Here is a 19526-nt window from a genome sequence, read left to right on the forward strand (position 1 = left end):
ACGGCGTACGTAGACTCACGCTCTCCAACCACCCTCGCCGAACGGCGTACGTACACTCACGCTCTCCAACCGCCCTTGCCGAACGGCGTACGTACACTCACGCTCTCCAACCGCCCTCGCCGAACGGTGTACGTACACTCACGCTCTCCAACCGCCCTCACCGAACGACGTACCTACACTCACGCTCTCCAACAGCCCTTGCCGAACGGCGTACTTACACTCACGCTCTCCAACCGCCCTTGCCGAACGGCGTACATACACTCACGCTCTCCAACCGCCGTCACCGAACGGCGTACGTACACTCACACTTTCCAGCTGCCCTCACCGAACGGCGTACGTACACTCATGCTCTCCAGCTGCCCTCTCCGAACTGCGTACGTACACTCACGCTCTCCAACAGCCCTCACCGAACGGCGTACGTACACTCACGCTCTCCAACCGCCCTCACTGAACTGCGTACGTACACTCACGCTCTCCAGCTGCCCTCACCGAACGGCGTACGTACACTCACGATCTCCAACCGCCCTCACCGAATGGCGTACGTACACTCACGCTCTCCAACCGCCCTCGCCGAATGGCGTACGTACACTCACGCTCTCCAACTGCCCTCACCGAATGACGTACGTACACTCACGCTCTCCAGCTGCCCTCACCGAACGGCGTACGTACACTCACGATCTCCAACCGCCCTCACCGAATGGCGTACGTACACTCACGCTCTCCAACCGCCCTCGCCGAATGGCGTACGTACACTCACGCTCTCCAACTGCCCTCACCGAATGACGTACGTACACTCACGCTCTCCAACCACCCTCACCGAACTGCGTACGTACACTCACGTTCTCCAACAGCCCTCGCCGAACGGCGTACGTGCACTCACGCTCTCCAGCTGCCCTCGCCGAACGGCGTACGTACACTCACGCTCTCCAGCTGCCCTCACCGAACTGCGTACCTACACTCAAGTTTCCAGCTGCCCTCACCGAACTGCGTACTTACACTCACGCTCTCCAACAGCCCTCGCCGAACGGCGTACGTACACTCACGCACTCCAACCGCCCTCACTGAACTGCGTACGTACACTCACGCTCTCCAGCTGCCCTCACCAAACGGAGTACGTACACTCACGCTCTCCGACAGACCTCGCCGAACTGCGTACGTACACTCACGCTCTCCAACTGACCGCACCGAACGGTGTACCTACACTCACGCTGTCCAACAGCCCACACCGAACGGCTTTCGTACATTCACGCTCTCCAACTGTCCTCGCCGAACGGCGTAATACACTCACGCTCTCCAGCTGCCCTCGCTGAGCGGCGTACGTACACTCACGCTCTCCAACAGCCCTCCCTGAATGGCGTACGTACATTCACGCTCTCCAGCTGCCCTCACCGAACGGTGTACGTACACTCACGCTCTCCAGCTGCCCTCTCCAAGTGTCGTATGTAAACTCACGCTCTACAACCACCATCGCCGAACGGCGTACGTACACTCACGCTCTCCAACAGCCCTTGCCGAACTGCGTACGTAGACTCACGCTCTCCAACCACCCTCGCCGAACGGCGTACTTACACTCACGCTCTCCAACCGCCCTTGCCGAACGGCGTACATACACTCACACTTTCCAGCTGCCCTCATCCGAACGGCGTACGTACACTCATGCTCTCCAGCTGCCCTCTCCGAACTGCGTACGTACACTCACGCTCTCCAACAGCCCTCACCGAACGGCGTACGTACACTCACGCTCTCCAACCGCCCTCACTGAACTGCGTACGTACACTCACGCTCTCCAGCTGCCCTCACCGAACGGCGTACGTACACTCACGATCTCCAACCGCCCTCACCGAATGGCATACGTACACTCACGCTCTCCAACCGCCCTCGCCGAATGGCGTACGTACACTCACGCTCTCCAACCGCCCTCGCCGAATGACGTACGTACACTCACGCTCTCCAACCACCCTCACCGAACTGCGTACGTACACTCACGTTCTCCAACAGCCCTCGCCGAACGGCGTACGTGCACTCACGCTCTCCAGCTGCCCTCGCCGAACGGCGTACGTACACTCACGCTCTCCAGCTGCCCTCACCGAACTGCGTACCTACACTCACATTTCCAGCTGCCCTCACCGAACGGTGTACGTACACTCACGCTCTCCAACCGCCCTCACTGAACTGCGTACGTACACTCACGCTTTCCAGCTGCCCTCACCGAACGGAGTACGTACACTCACGCTCTCCGACAGCCCTCGCCGAACTGCGTACGTACACTCACGCTCTCCAACTGCCCTCACCGAACGGTGTACCTACACTCACGCTGTCCAACAGCCCACACCGAACGGCTTTCGTACATTCACGCTCTCCAACTGTCCTCGCCGAACGGCGTACCTACACTCACGCTCTCCAGCTGCCCTCGCTGAGCGGCGTACGTACACTCACGCTCTCCAACAGCCCTCCCTGAATGGCGTACGTACATTCATGCTCTCCAGCTGCCCTCACCGAACGGCGTACGTACACTCACGCTCTCCAGCTGCCCTCTCCAAGTGTCGTATGTACACTCACGCTCTCCAACCACCCTCGCCGAACGGCGTACGTACACTCACGCTCTCCAACAGCCCTTGCCGAAAGGCGTACGTAGACTCACGCTCTCCAACCACCCTCGCCGAACGGCGTACTTACACTCACGCTCTCCAACCGCCCTTGCCGAACGGCGTACATACACTCACGCTCTCCAACTGCCCTCGCCGAACGGTGTACGTACACTCACGCTCTCCAACCGCCCTCACCGAACGACGTACCTACACTCACGCTCTCCAGCTGCACCAACCGAACAGCGTACGTACACTCACGCTCTCCAACAGCCCCTTGCCGAACGGCGTACGTAGACTCACGCTCTCCAACCACCCTCGCCGAACGGCGTACTTACACGCACGCTCTCCAACCGCCCTTGCCGAACGGCGTACATACACTCACGCTCTCCAACCGCCCTCGCCGAACGGCGTACGTACACTCACGCTCTCCAACCGCCCTCACCGAAAGACGTACCTACACTCACGCTCTCCAGCTGCACCAACCGAACAGCGTACGTACACTCACGCTCTCCAACAGCCCTCGCCGAACGGCGTACGTACACTCACGCTCTCCAACCGCCCTCGCCGAACGACGTACCTACACTCACGCTCTCCAGCTGCACCAACCGAACAGCGTACGTACACTCACGCTCTCCAACAGCCCTCGCCGAACGGCGTACGTACACTCACGCTCTCCAACCGCCCTCACCGAACGACGTACCTACACTCACGCTCTCCAACCGCCCTCACCGAACGACGTACTTACACTCACGCTCTCCAACCGCCCTTGCCGAACGGCGTACATACACTCACGCTCTCCAACCGCCCTCGCCGAACGGTGTACGTACACTCACGCACTCCAACCGCCCTCACCGAACGACGTACCTACACTCACGCTCTCCAGCTGCACCAACCGAACAGCGTACGTACACTCACGCTCTCCAACAGCCCTCGCCGAACGGCGTACGTACACTCACGCTCTCCAACCGCCCTCGCCGAACGACGTACGTACACTCACGCTCTCCAACCGCCCTTGCCGAACGGCGTACGTACACTCACGCTCTCCAACAGCCCTCGCCGAATGGCGTACGTACACTCACGCTCTCCAACAGCCCTCGCCGAATGGCGTACGTACACTCACGCTCTCCAACCGCCCTTGCCGAACGGCGTACGTACACTCACGCTCTCCAACCGCCCTCGCCGAACAACGTACCTACACTCACGCTCTCCAACAGCCCTCGCCGAATGGCGTACGTACACTCACGCTCTCCAACCGCCCTTGCCGAACGGCGTACATACACTCACGCTCTCCAACCGCCCTCGCCGAACGGTGTACGTACACTCACGCACTCCAACCGCCCTCACCGAACGACGTACCTACACTCACGCTCTCCAGCTGCACCAACCGAACAGCGTACGTACACTCACGCTCTCCAACAGCCCTCGCCGAACGGCGTACGTACACTCACGCTCTCCAACCGCCCTCGCCGAACGACGTACCTACACTCACGCTCTCCAACCGCCCTCGCCGAACGGCGTACCTACACTCACGCTCTCCAACCGCCCTCGCCGAACAGCGTACGTACACTCACGCTCTCCAACCGCCCTTGCCGAACGGCGTACGTACACTCACGCTCTCCAACAGCCCTCGCCGAACGACGTACCTACACTCACGCTCTCCAACCGCCCTTGCTGAACGGCGTACGTACACTCACGCTCTCCAACCACACTCGCCGAACGGCGTACGTACACTCACGCTCTCCAACCACCCTCGCCGAACGGCGTACGTACACTCACGCTCACCAACAGCCCTCGCCGAACGGCGTACCTACACTCACGCTCTCCAGCTGCACCAAACGAACAGCGTACGTACACTCACGCTCTCCAACAGCCCTTGCCGAACGGTGTACGTAGACTCACGCTCTCCAACCACCCTCGCCGAACGGCGTACGTACACTCACGCTCTCCAACCGCCCTCGCCGAACGGCGTACCTACACTCACGCTCTCCAACCGCCCTCGCCGAACGGCGTACCTACACTCACGCTCTCCAACCGCCCTCAGCCGAACGGCGTACGTACACTCACGCTCTCCAACAGCCCTTGCCGAACGGCGTACGTAGACTCACGCTCTCCAACCACCCTCGCCGAACGGCGTACGTACACTCACGCTCTCCAACAGCCCTCGCCAAACGGCGTACGTACACTCACGCTCTCCAACCTCCCTTGCCGAACGGCTTACGTACACTCACGCTCTCCAACCGCCCTCGCCGAACGGCGTACGTACACTCACGCTCTCCAACCACCCTCGCCGAACGACGTACCTACACTCACGCTCTCCAGCTGCACCAACCGAACAGCGTACGTACACTGACGCTCTCCAACAGCCCTCGCCGAACGGCGTACGTAGACTCACGCTCTCCAACCACCCTCGCCGAACGGCGTACTTACACTCACGCTCTCCAACCGCCCTTGCCGAACGGCGTACATACACTCACGCTCTCCAACCGCCCTCGCCGAACGGTGTACGTACACTCACGCTCTCCAACCGCCCTCACCGAACGACGTACCTACACTCACGCTCTCCAACAGCCCTTGCCGAACGGCGTACGTAGACTCACGCTCTCCAACCACCCTCGCCGAACGGCGTACTTACACTCACGCTCTCCAACCGCCCTTGCCGAACGGCGTACATACACTCACGCTCTCCAACCGCCTACACCGAACGGCGTACGTACACTCACACTTTCCAGCTGCCCTCACCGAACGGCGTACGTACACTCATGCTCTCCAGCTGCCCTCTCCGAACTGCGTACGTACACTCACGCTCTCCAACAGCCCTCACCGAACGGCGTACGTACACTCACGCTCTCCAACCGCCATCACTGAACTGCGTACGTACACTCACGCTCTCCAGCTGCCCTCACCGAACGGCGTACGTACACTCACGCTCTCCAACCGCCCTCACCAAATGGCGTACGTACACTCACTCTCTCCAACCGCCCTCGCCGAATGGCGTACGTACACTCTCGCTCTCCAACCGCCCTCGCCGAATGACTTACGTACACTCACGCTCTCCAACCACCCTCACCGAACTGCGTACGTACACTCACGTTCTCCAACAGCCCTCGCCGAACGGCGTACGTGCACTCACGCTCTCCAGCTGCCCTCGCCGAACGGTGTACGTACACTCACGCTCTCCAGCTGCCCTCACCGAACTGCGTACCTACACTCACATTTCCAGCTGCCCTCACCGAACTGCGTACGTACACTCACGCTCTCCAACAGCCCTTGCTGAACGGCGTACGTACACTCACGCTCTCCAACAGCCCTCGCCTAACGGCGTACGTACACTCACGCTTTCCAGCTGCCCTCACCGAACGGAGTACGTACACTCACGCTCTCCAACAGCCCTCGCCGAACGGCGTACGTACACTCACGCTTTCCAGCTGCCCTCACCGAACGGAGTACGTACACTCACGCTCTCCAACCGCCCTCACTGAACTGCGTACGTACACTCACGCTTTCCAGCTGCCCTCACCGAACGGAGTACGTACACTCACGCTCTCCGACAGCCCTCGCCGAACTGCGTACGTACACTCACGCTCTCCAACTGCCCTCACCGAACGGTGTACCTACACTCACGCTGTCCAACAGCCCACACCGAACGGCTTTCGTACATTCACGCTCTCCAACTGTCCTCGCCGAACGGCGTACCTACACTCACGCTCTCCAGCTGCCCTCGCTGAGCGGCGTACGTACACTCACGCTCTCCAACAGCCCTCCCTGAATGGCGTACGTACATTCATGCTCTCCAGCTGCCCTCACCGAACGGCGTACGTACACTCACGCTCTCCAGCTGCCCTCTCCAAGTGTCGTATGTACACTCACGATCTCCAACCACCCTCGCCGAACGGCGTACGTACACTCACGCTCTCCAACAGCCCTTGCCGAACGGCGTACGTAGACTCACGCTCTCCAACCACCCTCGCCGAACGGCGTACTTACACTCACGCTCTCCAACCGCCCTTGCCGAACGGCGTACATACACTCACGCTCTCCAACCGCCCTCGCCGAACGGTGTACGTACACTCACGCTCTCCAACCGCCCTCACCGAACGACGTACCTACACTCACGCTCTCCAGCTGCACCAACCGAACAGCGTACGTACACTCACGCTCTCCAGCAGCCCTTGCCGAACGGCGTACGTACACTCACGCTCTCCAACCGCCCTTGCCGAACGGCGTACATACACTCACGCTCTCCAACCGCCCTCGCCGAACGGTGTACGTACACTCACGCTCTCCAACCGCCCTCACCGAACGGTGTACGTACACTCACGCTCTCCAACCGCCCTCGCCGAACGGTGTACGTACACTCACGCTCTCCAACCGCCCTCACCGAACGGTGTACGTACACTCACGCTCTCCAACCGCCCTCACCGAACGGTGTACGTACACTCACGCTCTCCAACCGCCCTCGCCGAACGGTGTACGTACACTCACGCTCTCCAACCGCCCTCACCGAACGGTGTACGTACACTCACGCTCCCCAACCGCCCTCGCCGAACGGTGTACGTACACTCACGCTCTCCAACCGCCCTCACCGAACGACGTACCTACACTCACGCTCTCCAGCTGCACCAACCGAACAGCGTACGTACACTCACGCTCTCCAACAGCCCTTGCCGAACGGCGTACGTACACTCACGCTCTCCAACCGCCCTCGCCGAACGACGTACCTACACTCACGCTCTCCAACCGCCCTCGCCGAACGACGTACCTACACTCACGCTCTCCAGCTGCACCAACCGAACAACATACGTACACTCACGCTCTCCAACAGCCCTCGCCGAATGGCGTACGTACACTCACGCTCTCCAACCGCCCTTGCCGAACGGCATACGTACACTCACGCTCTCCAACCGCCCTCGCCGAACGGCGTACGTACACTCACGCTCTCCAACCGCCCTCGCCGAACGACGTACCTACACTCACGCTCTCCAGCTGCACCAACCGAACAGCGTACGTACACTCACGCTCTCCAACAGCCATGCCGAACGGCGTACGTAGACTCACGCTCTCGAACCGCCCTCGCCGAACGGCGTACTTACACTCACGCTCTCGAACCGCCCTTGCCGAACGGCGTACATACACTCACGCTCTCCAACCGCCCTCGCCGAACGGTGTACGTACACTCACGCTCTCCAACCGCCCTCACCGAACGACGTACCTACACTCACGCTCTCCAGCTGCACCAACCGAACAGCGTACGTACACTCACGCTCTCCAACAGCCCTCGCCGAACGGCGTACGTACACTCACGCTCTCCAACCGCCCTCGCCGAACGACGTACCTACACTCACGCTCTCCAGCTGCACCAACCGAACAGCGTACGTACACTGACGCTCTCCAACAGCCCTCGCCGAACGGCGTACGTACACTCACGCTCTCCAACCGCCCTTGCCGAACGGCGTACGTACACTCACGCTCTCCAACCGCCCTCGCCGAATGGCGTACGTACACTCACGCTCTCCAACCGCCCTTGCTGAACGGCGTACGTACACTCACGCTCTCCAACCACCCTCGCCGAACGGCGTACGTACACTCACGCTCTCCAACAGCCCTTGCCGAACGGCGTACGTAGACTCACGCTCTCCAACCACCCTCGCCGAACGGCGTACGTACACTCACGCTCTCCAACCGCCCTTGCCGAACGGCGTACGTACACTCACGCTCTCCAACCGCCCTCGCCGAACGGTGTACGTACACTCACGCTCTCCAACCGCCCTCACCGAACGACGTACCTACACTCACGCTCTCCAACAGCCCTTGCCGAACGGCGTACTTACACTCACGCTCTCCAACCGCCCTTGCCGAACGGCGTACATACACTCACGCTCTCCAACCGCCGTCACCGAACGGCGTACGTACACTCACACTTTCCAGCTGCCCTCACCGAACGGCGTACGTACACTCATGCTCTCCAGCTGCCCTCTCCGAACTGCGTACGTACACTCACGCTCTCCAACAGCCCTCACCGAACGGCGTACGTACACTCACGCTCTCCAACCGCCCTCACTGAACTGCGTACGTACACTCACGCTCTCCAGCTGCCCTCACCGAACGGCGTACGTACACTCACGATCTCCAACCGCCCTCACCGAATGGCGTACGTACACTCACGCTCTCCAACCGCCCTCGCCGAATGGCGTACGTACACTCACGCTCTCCAACTGCCCTCACCGAATGACGTACGTACACTCACGCTCTCCAGCTGCCCTCACCGAACGGCGTACGTACACTCACGATCTCCAACCGCCCTCACCGAATGGCGTACGTACACTCACGCTCTCCAACCGCCCTCGCCGAATGGCGTACGTACACTCACGCTCTCCAACTGCCCTCACCGAATGACGTACGTACACTCACGCTCTCCAACCACCCTCACCGAACTGCGTACGTACACTCACGTTCTCCAACAGCCCTCGCCGAACGGCGTACGTGCACTCACGCTCTCCAGCTGCCCTCGCCGAACGGCGTACGTACACTCACGCTCTCCAGCTGCCCTCACCGAACTGCGTACCTACACTCAAGTTTCCAGCTGCCCTCACCGAACTGCGTACTTACACTCACGCTCTCCAACAGCCCTCGCCGAACGGCGTACGTACACTCACGCACTCCAACCGCCCTCACTGAACTGCGTACGTACACTCACGCTCTCCAGCTGCCCTCACCAAACGGAGTACGTACACTCACGCTCTCCGACAGACCTCGCCGAACTGCGTACGTACACTCACGCTCTCCAACTGACCGCACCGAACGGTGTACCTACACTCACGCTGTCCAACAGCCCACACCGAACGGCTTTCGTACATTCACGCTCTCCAACTGTCCTCGCCGAACGGCGTAATACACTCACGCTCTCCAGCTGCCCTCGCTGAGCGGCGTACGTACACTCACGCTCTCCAACAGCCCTCCCTGAATGGCGTACGTACATTCACGCTCTCCAGCTGCCCTCACCGAACGGTGTACGTACACTCACGCTCTCCAGCTGCCCTCTCCAAGTGTCGTATGTAAACTCACGCTCTACAACCACCATCGCCGAACGGCGTACGTACACTCACGCTCTCCAACAGCCCTTGCCGAACTGCGTACGTAGACTCACGCTCTCCAACCACCCTCGCCGAACGGCGTACTTACACTCACGCTCTCCAACCGCCCTTGCCGAACGGCGTACATACACTCACGCTCTCCAACCGCCCTCGCCGAACGGTGTACGTACACTCACGCTCTCCAGCTGCACCAGCCAAACAGCGTACGTACACTCACGCTCTCCAACAGCCCTCGCCGAACGGCGTACGTACACTCACGCTCTCCAACCGCCCTTGCCGAACGGCATACGTACACTCACGCTCTCCAACCGCCCTCGCCGAACGGCGTACGTACACTCACGCTCTCCAACCGCCCTTGCCGAACGGCGTACGTAGACTCACGCTCTCCAACCACCCTCGCCGAACGTCGTACTTACACTCACGCTCTCCAACCACCCTTGCCGAACGGCGTACATACACTCACGCTCTCCAACCGCCCTCGCCGAACGGTGTACGTACACTCACGCTCTCCAACCGCCCTCACCGAACGACGTACCTACACTCACGCTCTCCAGCTGCACCAACCGAACAGCGTACGTACACTCACGCTCTCCAACAGCCCTTGCCGAACGGCGTACGTAGACTCACGCTCTCCAACCACCCTCGCCGAACGGCGTACTTACACTCACGCTCTCCAACCGCCCTTGCCGAACGGCGTACATACACTCACGCTCTCCAACCGCCCTCGCCGAACGGTGTACGTACACTCACGCTCTCCAACCGCCCTCACCGAACGACGTACCTACACTCACGCTCTCCAGCTGCACCAACCGAACAGCGTACGTACACTCACGCTCTCCAACAGCCCTCGCCGAATGGCGTACGTACACTCACGCTCTCCAACCGCCCTCACCGAACGACGTACCTACACTCACGCTCTCCAGCTGCACCAACCGAACAGCGTACGTACACTCACGCTCTCCAACAGCCCTCGCCGAACGGCGTACGTACACTCACGCTCTCCAACCACCCTTGCCGAACGGCGTACGTACACTCACGCTCTCCAACCGCCCTCGCCGAACGGCGTACGTACACTCACGCTCTCCAACAGCCCTTGCCGAACGGCGTACGTAGACTCACGCTCTCCAACCGCCCTCGCCGAACGGCGTACGTACACTCACGCTCTCCAACCGCCCTCGCCGAACGGCGTACGTACACACACGCTCTCCAACCGCCACTCACCGAACGGCGTACATACACTCACGCTCTCCAACTGCCCTCGCCGAACGGCGTACGTACACTCACGCTCTCCAACCGCCCTCACCGAACGGCGTACATACACTCACGCTCTCCAACCGCCCTCGCCGAACGGCGTACTTACACTCACGCTCTCCAACCGCCCTCGCCGAACGGCGTACGTACACTCACGCTCTCCAACCGCCCTCACCGAACGGCGTACATACACTCACGCTCTCCAACCGCCCTCGCCGAATGGCGTACATACACTCACGCTCTCCAACAGCCCTTGCCGAACGGCGTACCTACATTCACGCTCTCCAGCTGCCCTCAGCGAACGGCGTACGTACACTCATGCTCTCCAGCCGCCCTCGCCGAACTGCGTACGTACACTCACACTCTCCAACCGCCGTCACCGAACGGCGTACGTACACTCATGCTCTCCAACCGCCCTCGCCGAATGGCGTACCTACACTCACACTCTCCAACCGCCGTCACCGAACGGCGTACGTACACTCATGCTCTCCAGCTGCCCTCTCCGAACTGCGTACGTACACTCACGCTCTCCAACAGCCCTCACCGAATGGCGTACGTACACTCACGCTCTCCAACCGCCCTCACTGAACTGCGTACGTACACTCACGCTCTCCAACCGCCCTCACCGAACGGCGTACGTACACTCACGCTCTCCAACCGCCCTCACCGAATGGCGTACGTACACTCACGCTCTCCAACCGCCCTCGCCGAATGACGTACGTACACTCACGCTCTCCAACCAACATCACCGAACTGCGTACGTACACTCACGTTCTCCAACAGCCCTCGCCGAACGGCGTACGTGCACTAACGCTCTCCAGCTGCCCTCGCCGAACGGCGTACGTACACTCACGCTCTCCAGCTGCCCTCACCGAACTGCGTACCTACACTCACGTTTCCAGCTGCCCTCACCGAACTGCGTACGTACACTCACGTTTCCAGCTGCCCTCACCGAACTGCGTACGTACACTCACGCTCTCCAACAGCCCTTGCCAAACGGCGTATGTACACTCACGCTCTCCAACAGCCCTCGCCGAACAGCGTACGTACACTCACGCTCTCCAACCGCCCTCACTGAACTGCGTAAGTACACTCACGCTTTCCAGCTGCCCTCACCGAACGGAGTACGTACACTCACGCTCTCCAACAGCCCTCGCCGAACGGCGTTCGTACACTCACTCTCTCCAACCGCCCTCGCTGAACTGCGTACGTACACTCACGCTCTCCAACCGCCCTCACCGAACGGCGTACCTACACTCACGCTCTCCAACAGCCCTCGCCGAATGGCGTACGTACACTCACTCTCTCCAACCGCCCTCGCCGAACTGCGTACGTACACTCACGCTCTCCAACCGCACTCGCCGAACGGCGTACGTACACTCACGCTTTCCAGCTGCCCTCCCTGAACGGCATACGTACACTCACGCTCTCTAACAGACCTCGCCGAATGGCGTACGTACACTCACGCTCTCCAACCGCCCTCACCGTACGGCGTACGTACACTCACGCTCTCCAACCGCCCTCACCGAACGGCGTACCTACACTCACGCTCTCCAACAGCCCTCGCCGAACGGCGTACGTACACTCACGCTCTCCAACAGCCCTCGCCGAACGGCGTACGTACACTCACGCTCTCCAACAGCCCTCGCCGAACGGCGTACGTACACTCACGCTCTCCAGCTGCCCTCACTGAACGGCGTATGTACACTCACGTTTCCAGCTGCCCTCACCGAACGGAGTACGTACACTCACGCTCTCCGACAGCCCTCGCCGAACTGCGTACGTACACTCACGCTCTCCAACTGCCCTCACCGAACGGTGTACCTACACTCACGCTGTCCAACAGCCCACACCGAACGGCTTTCGTACATTCACGCTCTCCAACTGTCCTCGCCGAACGGCGTACCTACACTCACGCTCTCCAGCTGCCCTCGCTGAGCGGCGTACGTACACTCACGCTCTCCAACAGCCCTCCCTGAATGGCGTACGTACATTCATGCTCTCCAGCTGCCCTCACCGAACGGCGTACATACACTCACGCTCTCCAGCTGCCCTCTCCAAGTGTCGTATGTACACTCACGCTCTCCAACCACCCTCGCCGAACGGCGTACGTACACTCACGCTCTCCAACAGCCCTTGCCGAACGGCGTACGTAGACTCACGCTCTCCAACCACCCTCGCCGAACGGCGTACTTACACTCACGCTCTCCAACCGCCCTTGCCGAACGGCGTACATACACTCACGCTCTCCAACTGCCCTCGCCGAACGGTGTACGTACACTCAAGCTCTCCAGCTGCACCAACCGAACAGCGTACGTACACTCACGCTCTCCAACAGCCCTTGCCGAACGGCGTACGTAGACTCACGCTCTCCAACCACCCTCGCCGAACGGCGTACTTACACGCACGCTCTCCAACCGCCCTTGCCGAACGGCGTACATACACTCACGCTCTCCAACCGCCCTCGCCGAACGGCGTACGTAGACTCACGCTCTCCAACCACCCTCGCCGAACGGCGTACTTACACTCACGCTCTCCAACCGCCCTTGCCGAACGGCGTACATACACTCACGCTCTCCAACCGCCCTCGCCGAACGGTGTACGTACACTCACGCTCTCCAACCGCCCTCACCGAACGACGTACCTACACTCACGCTCTCCAGCTGCACCAACCGAACAGCGTACGTACACTCACGCTCTCCAACAGCCCTCGCCGAATGGCGTACGTACACTCACGCTCTCCAACCGCCCTCGCCGAACGACGTACCTACACTCACGCTCTCCAGCTGCACCAACCGAACAGCGTACGTACACTCACGCTCTCCAACAGCCCTCGCCGAACGGCGTACGTACACTCACGCTCTCCAACCACCCTTGCCGAACGGCGTACGTACACTCACGCTCTCCAACCGCCCTCGCCGAACGGCGTACGTACACTCACGCTCTCCAACAGCCCTTGCCGAACGGCGTACGTAGACTCACGCTCTCCAACCGCCCTCGCCGAACGGCGTACGTACACTCACGCTCTCCAACCGCCCTCGCCGAACGGCGTACGTACACACACGCTCTCCAACCGCCACTCACCGAACGGCGTACATACACTCACGCTCTCCAACTGCCCTCGCCGAACGGCGTACGTACACTCACGCTCTCCAACCGCCCTCACCGAACGGCGTACATACACTCACGCTCTCCAACCGCCCTCGCCGAACGGCGTACTTACACTCACGCTCTCTAACCGCCCTCGCCGAATGGCGTACATACACTCACGCTCTCCAACAGCCCTGGCCGAACGGCGTACCTACATTCACGCTCTCCAGCTGCCCTCAGCGAACGGCGTACGTACACTCATGCTCTCCAGCCGCCCTCGCCGAACTGCGTACGTACACTGACGCTTTCCAACCGCCCTCACCGAATGGCGTACCTACACTCACACTCTCCAACCGCCGTCACCGAACGGCGTACGTACACTCACACTTTCCAGCTGCCCTCACCGAACGGCGTACGTACACTCACGCTCTCCAACCGCCCTCACTGAACTGCGTACGTACACTCACGCTCTCCAACAGCCCTCACTGAACTGCGTACGTACACTCACGCTCTCCAACAGCCCTCACCGAATGGCGTACGTACACTCACGCTCTCCAACCGCCCTCACTGAACTGCGTACGTACACTCACGCTCTCCAACCGCCCTCACCGAACGGCGTACGTACACTCACGCTCTCCAACCGCCCTCACCGAATGGCGTACGTACACTCACGCTCTCCAACCGCCCTCGCCGAATGACGTACGTACACTCACGCTCTCCAACCAACATCACCGAACTGCGTACGTACACTCACGTTCTCCAACAGCCCTCGCCGAACGGCGTACGTGCACTAAAGCTCTCCAGCTGCCCTTGCCGAACGGCGTACGTACACTCACGCTCTCCAGCTGCCCTCACCGAACTGCGTACCTACACTCACGTTTCCAGCTACCCTCACCGAACTGCGTACGTACACTCACGCTCTCCAACAGCCCTTGCCAAACGGCGTATGTACACTCACGCTCTCCAACAGCCCTCGCCGAACAGCGTACGTACACTCACGCTCTCCAACCGCCCTCACTGAACTGCGTAAGTACACTCACGCTTTCCAGCTGCCCTCACCGAACGGAGTACGTACACTCACGCTCTCCAACAGCCCTCGCCGAACGGCGTTCGTACACTCACTCTCTCCAACCGCCCTCGCTGAACTGCGTACGTACACTCACGCTCTCCAACCGCACTCGCCGAACGGCGTACGTACACTCACGCTTTCCAGCTGCCCTCCCTGAACGGCATACGTACACTCACGCTCTCTAACAGACCTCGCCGAATGGCGTACGTACACTCACGCTCTCCAACCGCCCTCACCGTACGGCGTACGTACACTCACGCTCTCCAACTGCCCTCACCGAACGGTGTACCTACACTCACGCTGTCCAACAGCCCACACCGAACGGCTTTCGTACATTCACGCTCTCCAACTGTCCTCGCCGAACGGCGTACCTACACTCACGCTCTCCAGCTGCCCTCGCTGAGCGGCGTACGTACACTCACGCTCTCCAACAGCCCTCCCTGAATGGCGTACGTACATTCATGCTCTCCAGCTGCCCTCACCGAACGGCGTACATACACTCACGCTCTCCAGCTGCCCTCTCCAAGTGTCGTATGTACACTCACGCTCTCCAACCACCCTCGCCGAACGGCGTACGTACACTCACGCTCTCCAACAGCCCTTGCCGAACGGCGTACGTAGACTCACGCTCTCCAACCACCCTCGCCGAACGGCGTACTTACACGCACGCTCTCCAACCGCCCTTGCCGAACGGCGTACATACACTCACGCTCTCCAACCGCCCTCGCCGAACGGCGTACGTACACTCACGCTCTCCAACCGCCCTCACCGAAAGACGTACCTACACTCACGCTCTCCAGCTGCACCAACCGAACAGCGTACGTACACTCACGCTCTCCAACAGCCCTCGCCGAACGGCGTACGTACACTCACGCTCTCCAACCGCCCTCGCCGAACGACGTACCTACACTCACGCTCTCCAGCTGCACCAACCGAACAGCGTACGTACACTCACGCTCTCCAACAGCCCTCGCCGAATGGCGTACGTACACTCACGCTCTCCAACCGCCCTTGCCGAACGGCATACGTACACTCACGCTCTCCAACCGCCCTCGCCGAACGGTGTACGTACACTCACGCTCTCCAACCGCCCTCGCCGAACGACGTACCTACACTCACGCTCTCCAGCTGCACCAACCGAACAGCGTACGTACACTCACGCTCTCCAACAGCCCTCGCCGAACGGCGTACTTAGACTCACGCTCTCCAACCACCCTCGCCGAACGGCGTACTTACACTCACGCTCTCCAACCGCCCTTGCCGAACGGCATACGTACACTCACGCTCTCCAACCACCCTCGCCGAACGGCGTACATACATTCACGCTCTCCAACCGCCCTTGCCGAACGGCGGACATACATTCACGCTCTCCAACCGCCCTCGCCGAACGGTGTACGTACACTCACGCTCTCCAACCGCCCTCACCGAACGGCGTACATACATTCACGCTCTCCAACCGCCCTTGCCGAACGGCGTACATACATTCACGCTCTCCAACCGCCCTCGCCGAACGGTGTACGTACACTCACGCTCTCCAACCGCCCTTGCCGAACGGCGTACATACATTCACGCTCTCCAACCGCCCTCGCCGAACGGTGTACGTACACTTACGCTCTCCAACCGCCCTCACCGAACGACGTACCTACACTCACGCTCTCCAACCGCCCTCACCGAACGGCGTACTTACACTCACGCTCTCCAACCGCCCTCACCGAACGGCGTACTTACACTCACGCTCTCCAACCGCCCTTGCCGAACGGCGTACATACATTCACGCTCTCCAACCGCCCTCGCCGAACGGTGTACGTACACTCACGCTCTCCAACCACCCTCACCGAACGACGTACCTACACTCACGCTCTCCAACCACCCTCACCGAACGGCGTACTTACACTCACGCTCTCCAACCGCCCTCGCCGAACGGCGTACATACACTCACGCTCTCCAACCGCCCTCGCCGAACGGCGTACTTACACTCACGCTCTCTAACCGCCCTCGCCGAATGGCGTACATACACTCACGCTTTCCAGCTGCCCTCACCGAACGGCGTATGTACACTCATGCTCTCCAGCTGCCCTCTCCGAACTGCGTACGTACACTCACGCTCTCCAACAGCCCTCACCGAATGGCGTACGTACACTCACGCTCTCCAACCGCCCTCACTGAACTACGTACGTACACTCACGCTCTCCAGCTGCCCTCACCGAACGGCGTACGTACACTCACGCTCTCCAACCGCCCTCACCGAATGGCGTACGTACACTCACGCTCTCCAACCGCCCTCTCCGAATGACATACGTACACTCACGCTCTCCAACCAACATCACCGAACTGCGTACGTACACTCACGCTCTCCAGCTGCCCTCGCCGAACGGCGTACGTACACTCACGCTCTCCAGCTGCCCTCACCGAACTGCGTACGTACACTCACGCTCTCCAACAGCCCTCGCCGAACGGCGTATGTACACTCACGTTTCCAGCTGCCCTCACCGAACTGCGTACGTACACTCACGCTCTCCAACAGCCCTTGCCAAACGGCGTACGTACACTCACGCTCTCCAACAGCCCTCGCCGAACAGCGTACGTACACTCACGCTCTCCAACCGCCCTCACTGAACTGCGTACGTACACTCACGCTTTCCAGCTGCCCTCACCGAACGGAGTACGTACACTCACGCTCTCCAACAGCCCTCGCCGAACGGCGTTCGTACACTCACTCTCTCCAACCGCCCTCGCCGAACTGCGTACGTACACTCACGCTCTCCAACCGCCCTCAGCGAACGGCGTACCTACACTCACGCTCTCCAACAGCCCTCGCCGAACGGCGTACGTACACTCACGCTCTCCAACAGCCCTCGCCGAACGGCGTACGTACACTCACGCTCTCCAACAGCCCTCGCCGAACGGCGTACGTACACTCACGCTCTCCAGCTGCCCTCGCTGAACGGCCTATGTACACTCACGCTCTCCAACAGCCCTCGCCGAACGGCGTACGTACACTCACGCTCTCCAGCTGCCCTCGCTGAACGGCGTACGTACACTCACGCTCTCCAGCTGCCCTCGCTGAACAGCGTACGTACACACTCGCTCTCCAGCTGCCCTCGCCGAACGGTGTACATACACTAACGCTCTACAGCTGCCCTCGCCGAACTGCGTACGTATACTCACGCTCTCCAAACGCCCTCACTGAACTGCGTACGTACACTCACGCTTTCCAGCTGCCCTCACCGAACGGAGTACGTACACTCACGCTCTCCAACAGCCCTCGCCGAACGGCGTTCGTACACTCACTCTCTCCAACCGCCCTCGCCGAACTGCGTACGTACACTCACGCTCTCCAACCGCACTCGCCGAACGGCGTACGTACACTCACGCTTTCCAGCTGCCCTCCCTGAACGGCATACGTACACTCACGCTCTCTAACAGCCCTCGCCGAATGGCGTACGTACACTCACTCTCTCCAACCGCCCTCACCGTACGGCGTACGTACACTGACGCTCTCCAACCGCCCTCGCCGAACGGCGAACGTAGACTCACGCTCTCCAACCACCCTCGCCGAACGGCGTACTTACACGCACGCTCTCCAACCGCCCTTGCCGAACGGCGTACATACACTCACGCTCTCCAACCGCCCTCGCCGAACGGCGTACGTACACTCACGCTCTCCAACCGCCCTCACCGAAAGACGTACCTACACTCACGCTCTCCAGCTGCACCAACCGAACAGCGTACGTACACTCACGCTCTCCAACAGCCCACGCCGAACGGCGTACGTACACTCACGCTCTCCAACCGCCCTCGCCGAACGACGTACCTACACTCACGCTCTCCAGCTGCACCAACCGAACAGCGTACGTACACTCACGCTCTCCAACAGCCCTCGCCGAATGGCGTACGTACACTCACGCTCTCCAACCGCCCTTGCCGAACGGCATACGTACACTCACGCTCTCCAACCGCCCTCGCCGAACGGTGTACGTACACTCACGCTCTCCAACCGCCCTCGCCGAACGACGTACCTACACTCACGCTCTCCAGCTGCACCAACCGAACAGCGTACGTACACTCACGCTCTCCAACAGCCCTCGCCGAACGGCGTACTTAGACTCACGCTCTCCAACCACCCTCGCCGAACGGCGTACTTACACTCACGCTCTCCAACCGCCCTTGCCGAACGGCATACGTACACTCACGCTCTCCAACCACCCTCGCCGAACGGCGTACATACATTCACGCTCTCCAACCGCCCTTGCCGAACGGCGGACATACATTCACGCTCTCCAACCGCCCTCGCCGAACGGTGTACGTACACTCACGCTCTCCAACCGCCCTCACCGAACGGCGTACATACATTCACGCTCTCCAACCGCCCTTGCCGAACGGCGTACATACATTCACGCTCTCCAACCGCCCTCGCCGAACGGTGTACGTACACTC

Source organism: Hemitrygon akajei, chromosome 7 (genome assembly GCF_048418815.1).
Source record: "Hemitrygon akajei chromosome 7, sHemAka1.3, whole genome shotgun sequence".
NCBI classification, from domain to species: domain Eukaryota; kingdom Metazoa; phylum Chordata; class Chondrichthyes; order Myliobatiformes; family Dasyatidae; genus Hemitrygon; species Hemitrygon akajei.